The sequence below is a fragment of the Diospyros lotus genome, chromosome 6, assembly GCF_014633365.1.
Source record: "Diospyros lotus cultivar Yz01 chromosome 6, ASM1463336v1, whole genome shotgun sequence".
Taxonomy (NCBI): Eukaryota; Viridiplantae; Streptophyta; class Magnoliopsida; order Ericales; family Ebenaceae; genus Diospyros; species Diospyros lotus.
The window spans coordinates 12,201,142-12,211,040 of record NC_068343.1 but is presented as its reverse complement, the minus strand read 5'-3'; positions in this window follow the sequence as shown (position 1 = coordinate 12,211,040).

Below are 9,899 nucleotides of genomic sequence, written 5' to 3'. Positions count from 1 at the left end.
AATTAAATGATTTGTAAGAGTTTTAATAGAGAAAAAATTAGAGTTTCTTCTCCTTGTACCTTTTATACGTTAGATTTTAAATTATAAGGAAGATGAGAAATAAATAAAAATAGGTAGATGATATTTTAAATAGGTAAAAAAAATTGTAAATCAAAAAATATAAGAGTTTTTTGTAATTATTATTTTTAATATCAAAAATATTTATTCAATCAAAAAATAGATATAAATTTTATAATGATTTTAAACAAATTTAAAAAAATAAAAATTTTTGAGTAAAAATTCATATGGAATTTTCTTTTGTTTCTAAGTTAAAACATATATTTTTTTTATTTTTATTTTTTTTGTTGATGAAAATGTTTTTAATTTCATTTTTTTGACACATAGAATGAATAATAAGAATATGAGTTTTAATTTTTAATAATATATGTATATTTACTACAAAAAAAATCAGAATTTAGCGGTGGTTTTTAACCATCGCTAAGTTAGTCGTCGCGGAGTGTTTAGCGGCGGTTTTTTCCAACCGCTGGAATAACCGCCGCTAATTTAAATTTTACAGTAGTTTTAAAAATCGCCGCTAAATAAGTGATTTAGCGGTGGTTTCTAATATTTAGCGGCGGTTTTGAAACCGCCACTAAAATTAAAATTTTATTTTTTTAATTCTTTTTAAAATTTTATTTTTAAAAATTAAAAAAATATTTAATTTTAGCGGCGGTTTCAAAACAGCTGCAAAAATTAATAAAAAAAATTAATTTTTTTAATTTTAGCTGCGGTTTCAAAACCGCCACTAAAATTAATAAAAAAAATTAATTTTTTAATTTTAGCGACGGTTTCAAAATCACCGCAAAAATTAATAAAAAAATTATTTTTTTAATTTTAGCGGCGGTTTCAAAACTGCCGCTAAAATAAAAAATTTAATTTTTTAATTACTTGTGCGGGCCAACCCAGCACGCGCCCGGCCGCTCGACCCGCACCCGCTCGACCGCTAGACCCACGCCTGCAAGCCCTACGCTCGCCCAACTCTTGCACACCACGTGGCCATCTGTGCGCGCGCCACGTGACGATGCTGGAAATTAAATCCCAGCACCTTCCCCCACCCCAAATTTCGAACCCAGAACCCTCACTGTTCACACGCGCGCGTGAACCACTTGATCTGCGAAACACTCCTTGACATATGTGGACATATATATATTATATACATTAGCAAAATTATATTTCATATATTTTAAAAACAAATATATAAAAGAAGAATAGAATAAATTAAAAATAGATTTTTAATTTATTAAAAATCTATATTAAAATTTCATAATTCTGAAAATAAGTTTCTAACAACTAATTTTATATTTATTAAAATAAGTTTATTTAAATTTCAGAATTATATTTTAGAATTATATTTATAAATAGATTTTTAACATTTAATAAGTTTATTTATAAATAAATTTCAGAATTATATTTATTAAAATTTCAGAATTATATTTTATATTTTTTAATATATAATAAAAACATTTATTAATTGATTATTTTTTAAAAGAATAATAGAATAAATTAAAAATAAATTAATTGAGTTAAATTAAATAAATTATCAAAAATATTAAATTAGATTTTCTTAAATTATATTTTTAATTAATTTTGCTATTAATTTAAATGCAATTTTAAATTTATTTTTAAGATTTTATATTTAATTTTATTAACTTAATTTTTAATTATTTTCTTAAGCTAAATTTAATTTTTTTTAATGAAAATAATGAATTTTAATATTTCAGATTTTTATTTAATTTTAATTATATGATAATTATAAATATAAATTAAAACTCTTAAATATGAGTAAGAATAAGTTTTTTCAATAATAAAAAAATTTTAAAAAAATTAATTTTGATTTCTTCCATAGTCTTAAAAATGTGATATCTTAAATATTAATTAGCATTGAAAACCATAGCATTGAAAAACTGTAGCATTTGACAACCTTAAATAATTTTTTATTAATTTGTTAAGGCATCACATTTTCAAAACTATAATATAATTATTAAAGTAATTAATAATTAATTAATCACTACCTTTGATTTAATGCAAGTTTTTGAGGGAAAAAATTCATCATTGATTGACACTTGGCAAAATACTTTATTTGACTATCCTATTTTAATATTATATAAATATACGTAGAATAAAGATATAAAAATATTATTTTAAATAAATGAATAATTTTCTATGACTTAATTAATAGTTTAAGTTGTCTATTAATATTTCTCATAAAACTCATGCAAATTTAATACAAAACAATTAGCATTGAAAAACTTGTATATTTAAAATTTATTATTAATTTTACAATAATTAGTATATATTATTTCAAAACAATTGAAAGATTTAAATTATTAATGCAAATTATAAAATGTAAATTATTAATGCGATAAGTAGTAAACGCAAATCATTAATGCAAGTTTTTGGGGAAAATTTTATTACTACTTATTATTTCAAAGCAATTGGAAATTTTAAATTATTAATGAAAATTACAAAATATAAATTATTAATACAATAAGTATTAATTGCAAATAATTGATTAATGCAAGTTTTGGTAAGAAATTTCTTTTTTCAAGACTATCCTACTTTTATATATATAAAGATGCAAATTACAAAATATAAATTATTAATGCAATAAGTACTAAATGCAAATCATTAATGCAAGTTTTGGGAGAAAATTTTATTACTACTTATTACTTCAAAGCAATTGGAAATTTTAAATTATTAATGCAAATTACAAAATGTAAATTATTAATATAATAAGTATTAATTGCAAATCAATAATTAATGCAAGTTTTAGGAGGAAATTTCTTTTTTCAAGACTATCCTACTTTTATATATATAAAGATGCAAATTACAAAATATAAATTATTAATGCAATAAGTACTAAATGCAAATCATTAATGCAAGTTTTGGGAGAAAATTTTATTACTACTTATTACTTCAAAGCAATTGAAAATTTTAAATTATTAATGCAAATTACAAAATGTAAATTATTAATACAATAAGTATTAATTGCAAATCATTAATTAATGCAAGTTTTAGAAGGAAATTTCTTTTTTCAAGACTATCCTACTTTTATATATATAAAGATTTTGTAATTAATTTAAATTAAATTTTTAATTTCTTTTTAAGATTTTATATTTCTTTTTATTAATTTAATTCAATTTAATTTTAATTTTGAATTATTTAATTATTTTTAAATTTAGCGGCGGTTAAAAACCGCTGCCAAATTAAAATTTTTAATGAATTTTGCGGCGGTTTTTAAAAATCGCCGTTAAATTAAAATATTTAATGAATTTATAATTTAATTTTAATTTTAATTTTAAATTATTTAATTATTTTTGAATTTAGCGCTCGGTTTTTCAAAACCGCCGCTAAATTAAAATTTTTAATAAATTTTACGGCGGTTTTTAAAAATCGCCATTAAATTAAATTATTTAATGAATTTATAATTTAATTTTAATTTTAAATTATTTAATTATTTTTGAATTTAGCGGTGGTTTTTCAAAACTGCCATTAAATTAAATTTTTTATGAATTTTGCGGCGATTTTCAAAACAGCCGCAAATATTAATTTAATTTTAATTATAAATTATTTAATTATTTTTGAATTTAGCGGCAGTTTCTCAAAAACCGCCGTTAAATTAAATTTTTTAATGAATTTTGCGGTGGTTTCGAAAATCGCCGCAAATATTAATTTAATTTTAAATTTTAAATTATTTAATTATTTTTAATTTAGCGGCAGTTTCTCAAAAATCGCTGCTAAATTAATTTAATTTTTTAATTATTTAATTATTTTCTAAATTTAGCGGCGATTTTTTAAAAACTGAAAAATCGCCGCAAAATTGAATGTTTTAGTGAGTTTTGTGACGATTTTTCAAAACAGCCGCGAAATGTTAAAAAAACCACCGCTAAAATAGTATTTTGGGCGGTTTACAAACCACCGCAAAATTTCATTTTTTGCGGTGGTTTTAGAAACCACCGCAAAAAAATCGCTACTAAAAATCAATTTTTTTGTAGTGATTAGGTGATTTTGTTTAGTTTTTAAGTCGTTGAAAGTTTAATCAATATTATTTGGGCAAATTAGAATTAAAGAAAAATCAAAACATTAAACATTAGAATTTGAAAACATTAAATGAGTGGATTCTTGAATGTTTTAATTTAAAATTTATGATGTGATTTAATTTATAGTTCAAAAATGATTTAATTTGTGATGTAATCATTTAATTCAATGCTCTAGCCACCGGTACGACAAGCACTGGAATCAAACATGGAATATTTCATGTTGATCCCACTATAATTGTAATTGCTTGCACAAAATTCATAAATTAATTTATGTTTAGCATTAGGTGTGGAGTTTCATTTATGTTTGGCATGTTGACTGTGAGGATTATGAGGTAACAAATTAATTTATCTCATACTCAACATTTTTAAATGCTAATGAATTGCGATACCAAAAATTAATGGCAAAGTTTGAAGAGTTATATAATTTTCTTATATGTCTCATGTTTTGGGATATATAAGATATATATGGTTTAATTAATGTTAAATTTTAATTAAAAATTTAATTTTAATTATTAAGAAATTATAATTAAATAATAAAATGGGGCCGGTTAAGGGTTCAAGTGGGTGAGTGTTTTAAAAATAAATTTTAAGTAAAATTTTAATTTTATATTTAGTATTATTTAAAAAACTTATCTTATTGATATTAATAATATAGTTAAATAATTTTAGTAGATTAAATAAAATTATTTTGCACAATGAGGGTTTTAAATGTATAATCTTAATAAAATTAGATAATAATATATAATTTTAATTAAATTAATAATAATCACAATTAGGGTTTTAAATGTGGTGTGGTCGGGGCTTTGGTTTACAGGGGTTTGGTTAATTGCAAATTTGGAATAAAATTTTGTAAAATAATTTATATTAAATTTTTATTAAGTTATTAATATTACTATAAATTTGGTTGTTAAATAATTTTTTTAGGGCCAAATCAATATTTTCTTAATTAATTTTGATATTTTGACTTTAATTTTAATTAAAATAATTATTCACAAAAAAATTATGTAACATCCCGCATCGAGCGATAGGAAGGACCGGGACAACTTATCCTAATGGGCCTACACGAACTTCTCAGGGGGTCACTCATCCTTCAACTTCCCCATCTCAAGCACGCTTAATACCGGAATTCTTTGCTTACATTCAGCCCAAAAGGTATTTAACTGGTGTTATTTCATTCCTTACTTATCCTCGATATATACTACCCTTCTCTGGGCTCTTGGAGTATTACATTTTTCCCCTTTGAGCACATGACGTCCTCGTCATACGACCTTACAACTGATCTCAGATCTCCCTCCCTTTGCATGGCCGATGTGGGATTCACCTAAGGTGCCTACACGGACCCCTTTTAGGGACTCAACGTCCTCGCCGAGGTTGGCCCCACCACCGTGCTTAGAGGCTCGGGGGTCGGCTCTGATACCACCTGTAACATCTTGCATCGAGCGATAGGAAAGACAGGACAACTTACCCTGATGGGCCTACACGAACTTCCCAAGGGGTCACTCATCCTTGAACTTTTCCAGCTCAAGCACGCTTAACACCGGAGTTCTTTGCCTACATTCAGCCCAAAAGGTTTCCAACTAGTGTTGTTTCCTTCCTTACTTATTCTCGATATATACTACCCTTCTCTAGGCTCTCAGGGTATTACAAATTATATATTATAAATTTAAAATATTAAATATATATTTTTTTAATTTTTTAATAATAATGGGTGGGTTTCAAGATTTAAGTAGGGTTTAACTTTAGGTTTAAAGAAGACTAATCTTAACAAAATTATACAATAATGCATAATTGAAATAAATAAAAACTTTTGGTCTAGTCTAGTTTAATTGTAAAAAATGATTAGTTTAACGATAAATAATATGTATAAATATAACAGTTGAATGTTCGATAATATAGTTGTTGAGTTAGTTATTTATTTAATACAATTTTAAAATTATAACTACAAATATAATGTTATTAATTATTTGGTTAAACTTTTGTTATTTGGTACAAAATTTAAAGTAGTGTAGGTCTGAAAGTGCAATTATAAATAACGTACTAAAAGATGGTTTTGTAAATTTTCAGGATAGTTTTTTTCGTCATACATATTATTTAATTTAAAATAGAAATTCCATCGCATTGACAGTGGATTAATAATAGGTGTAACCCAAGAAAGAGCGGGATTACTAGAGAATTTTATGAGGGTGTCGATGAGTTTATTTAATTTGTGTCTACCCAAGAAACTTTTATAAGATTAGAAGGAAAGTTAAGTGCCTTTGTATAAAATGCGAGTGTTTAAGATTTAAATCAGTCAATGAGGTGAAAAGAGATATTTGTAAACATAGATTCATGAAAGGTTATTATTATTGGATACATCATGGTGAAGAAGTGCCCGTTGTGCCTTATTCGGTTGTTGAAAATGAATATTATAGAGAAGACAATTTTAGGGACCAGTTTAATTCCTATGAACAGATGGTAATGGATGTGGCTGGGCCATCAAATGTGTCATATATAATGCGAGAGACTGGTACTGGAAGTGGTTATCAGACTTACAATGTAGATGAAGCACCGAATGAAAATGCACAAGCATTTTATGACATGTTATCTACTGCACAAGCTCTATTGTATCCAAACTGTGAAGTAGAAAGTGAACTTTCTGCTGCAGTTAGGATGTTGAGTATAAAGTCTGATTACAACATTCCCGAATGTGGATATAATAAAATCATGTAGTTTATGCATCAAACAATGCCAACTGGTAATCGGGTGCCAATTGATTTTTATCATACCAAGAAATTAGTTTCGCAGCTTGGCCTCGGTTATCAGAAGATTGATTGTTGTTCAAATGGGTGTATATTGTATTACAAGAATGACGAATTCGAGATCAGTTGTAAGTTTTGCGGTCATCCTCGTTTTAAACTTGTAAGAAATGGGAAAGGAAAATTTAAACAAATTTTTTATAAAAAAAATGTGGTATTTGCCTCTCATACCAAGATTGCAGAGAATATATGCTTTTATGGTTACAACTGCGAGCATGAGATGACATCATGAAAGTCGAAGGGAGCCTAGTGTCTTGTGTCACCCGTCTGACGGGGAAGCATGGAAACATTTTGATTAGAAATATCTTAACTTCTTTGCCGATCCTAGAAATGTGAGACTTGGTCTTTGTGCAAATGGATTCACTCCATATGGTAATTCGGGTCGGCCGTATTCTTGTTGTCCGGTTATTGTGACGCCATATAACTTGCCTCCTGAATTATGTTTGAAAAGAGAGTTTCTTTTTCTGACTGCTATTATTTTAGGTCCATCAAATTCGAAAAACAAGATAGATGTGTTCTTACAGCCTTTAATTGATGAACTAAAATTGTTGTGGTACGAAGGTATTCTGATTTATGATATATCAACCAAAAATAATTTTTTCATGAAGGCTGCTCTATTGTGGACCATCAATGATTTTCCTTCCTATGGAATATTATCTGGTTGGATGACATCGGGTAGATTAGCGTGTCCATATTATATTGAGAAAACTAAAGCTTTTAACCTCAAGTATGGTGGAAAAACGTTATTTTTTGACTGTCACAGACAATTCTTGCCTATGGATCACACATTCTGGAGAAATACAAGTGCATTTAGAAAAAATAGAGTTGATAATTCTTCTCCACCACCACGGTTAACTGGAGATACCAATTTTCAGAGAGTCTATAATTTTCCTTCTATCCTCTAGTTACAGGACTGTGCGATGCCTGGGTATGGTGTTGACCACAATTGGACAAAACGAAACATTTTCTGGGAATTGCTATATTGGAAAGATAATTTGATCCGACATAACTTAGATGTTATGCATATTGAGAAAAATGTTTTTGACAATCTTTTCAATACAGTTATGGATTTGAAAGGTAAAACTAAATATAATACCAAGGCTAGAATGGACCTTAAAGAATATTGTAGACGCAAAAAACTTGAACTAATAGACCGTGGTGGGGGAAAATATTGGAAACCTAAGGCCCAATACACGTTCACAAGGAAATAAAAGTTAAGTGTTTTTACGTGGATAAAAGAACTTAAGCTCCCTGATGGATATGCTTCCAGATTAGGTAAGTGCGTTGATATGAGAAACACAAAGTTAGTTGGGTAGAAAAGTCATGATTGTTATGTTCTCATGGAGCGATTACTTCTAATGGCATTTGCAGCATTTCTAGATCGAATTTGGAATTTGGTCACTGAGTTATGTCAGTTTTTCAAAGATATTTGCTCAACAATATTGAGAATTGAACACCTAAATGTCATAGAACAAAATATACCCATTATTTTATGCAAATTAGAGCGTGTATTTCCTCCCAAATGGTTTAACCCAATGGAGCATCTCTTAGTGCACTTAGCTTACGAAGCAAAGGTGGGGGGACTAGTATAATACAGATGGATGTATCCATTTGAAATATACGTTTGATATAATTTGAATCGTTAATTTTTAAAGATAATAAAATTATTTTATATTGATGAAATTTTCGAATGATTTAGGTTTTTCAACACTTTAAAGAAGAATGTCTGCAATAAAGCTCGTGTAGAATGATCCATATATAAGGCATATTTAATTGAGGAGACGTCCACATTTGGTTCATATTATTTTGCACCAAATATTTCATTAAGAAGAACGAGAGTCTCTCAAAATGACGATGGGAGAGATTCTTCATATCCACAAATTTCCGTGTTCAATTATCTAGACCGTGCTGTGGGAGTAATGAAAATCAGGTGGATGGATCGGAAAGAGTTTGAAGCCGCCAAATTATATGTCTTGTTGAATACTCCGGAAGTCGAACCTTATATTGAGTAAGAATTAAAATTTAAATAAATATATTTATAAGTTTATTCATGGTTCATATTAAATAATTGATATATCATTTAAATTTTTCAGCATGTACATCAATCTATTGCGTCAGCTATATTCAAATATCATAGATGCAGAAATAGACAAAGAAATCGAGAAACATTTTCCTAAGTGGTTCTATCATCAAGTATGTTACTTCATATTAGATTATTTTTTAATTAAACTTTAAAAATACATTAACTGATTCAAATATTTTCTCAGGTTAATTCGAATACTCAAGTTGTTATAGATCTATTAATTCAGAATATAGGATGGGGACCGACTCCAAACGTGCGGTATTGGCCAATATATTTCGTGAACGGATATAAATTTCATACCGTCGAATGGAGTACTAGTAGATCTACCAAAAATTTTGGTGTTTGCGTGCCTGGGATAAGGGTTGGATCCTCAAAGACCTATTATTACGGAAAAATTTTAGATATTATTGAATTGGAATATGCAGGCCTACCAATCAAAAGGGTAGTTATGTTCAAATGTGAATGGTACGATCTAAGTCCTAGGGGAACCAAAATCCATGAAAAGTATGGTATTATCGATGTTCGATCATCAAGAAGGTATAAGAAATATGATCTTTTCATTTTTACTCAACAAGCTGAACAAATGTACTACGCGTCGTACCCTAACACTTACCGTGATAAAAGTGATTGAATGGTTGTTATTAAAACAAAGGCACGACCTACAATAACGGCTCCCGAGGTTAATATGGAAGAACTTTTCAAAGAGGATGAAATACCAGAACTCTCGCAAATTGATCAAAATGATGACCTTAGAGGTAGTTTACAAGATTTAGATGGGATAGTCGAGAAAATAGATGTTTCAAATATTATTCAGAAAGAAGAAGATGATGATGCAGAGGAAGAATCTATATCAGAAGATGACGAAGAAGAGTTATTGTCTGATGACATAGATAGTGATGAATTTGTATAAGAAGATTGATATATTTATGAATACATGTGAAT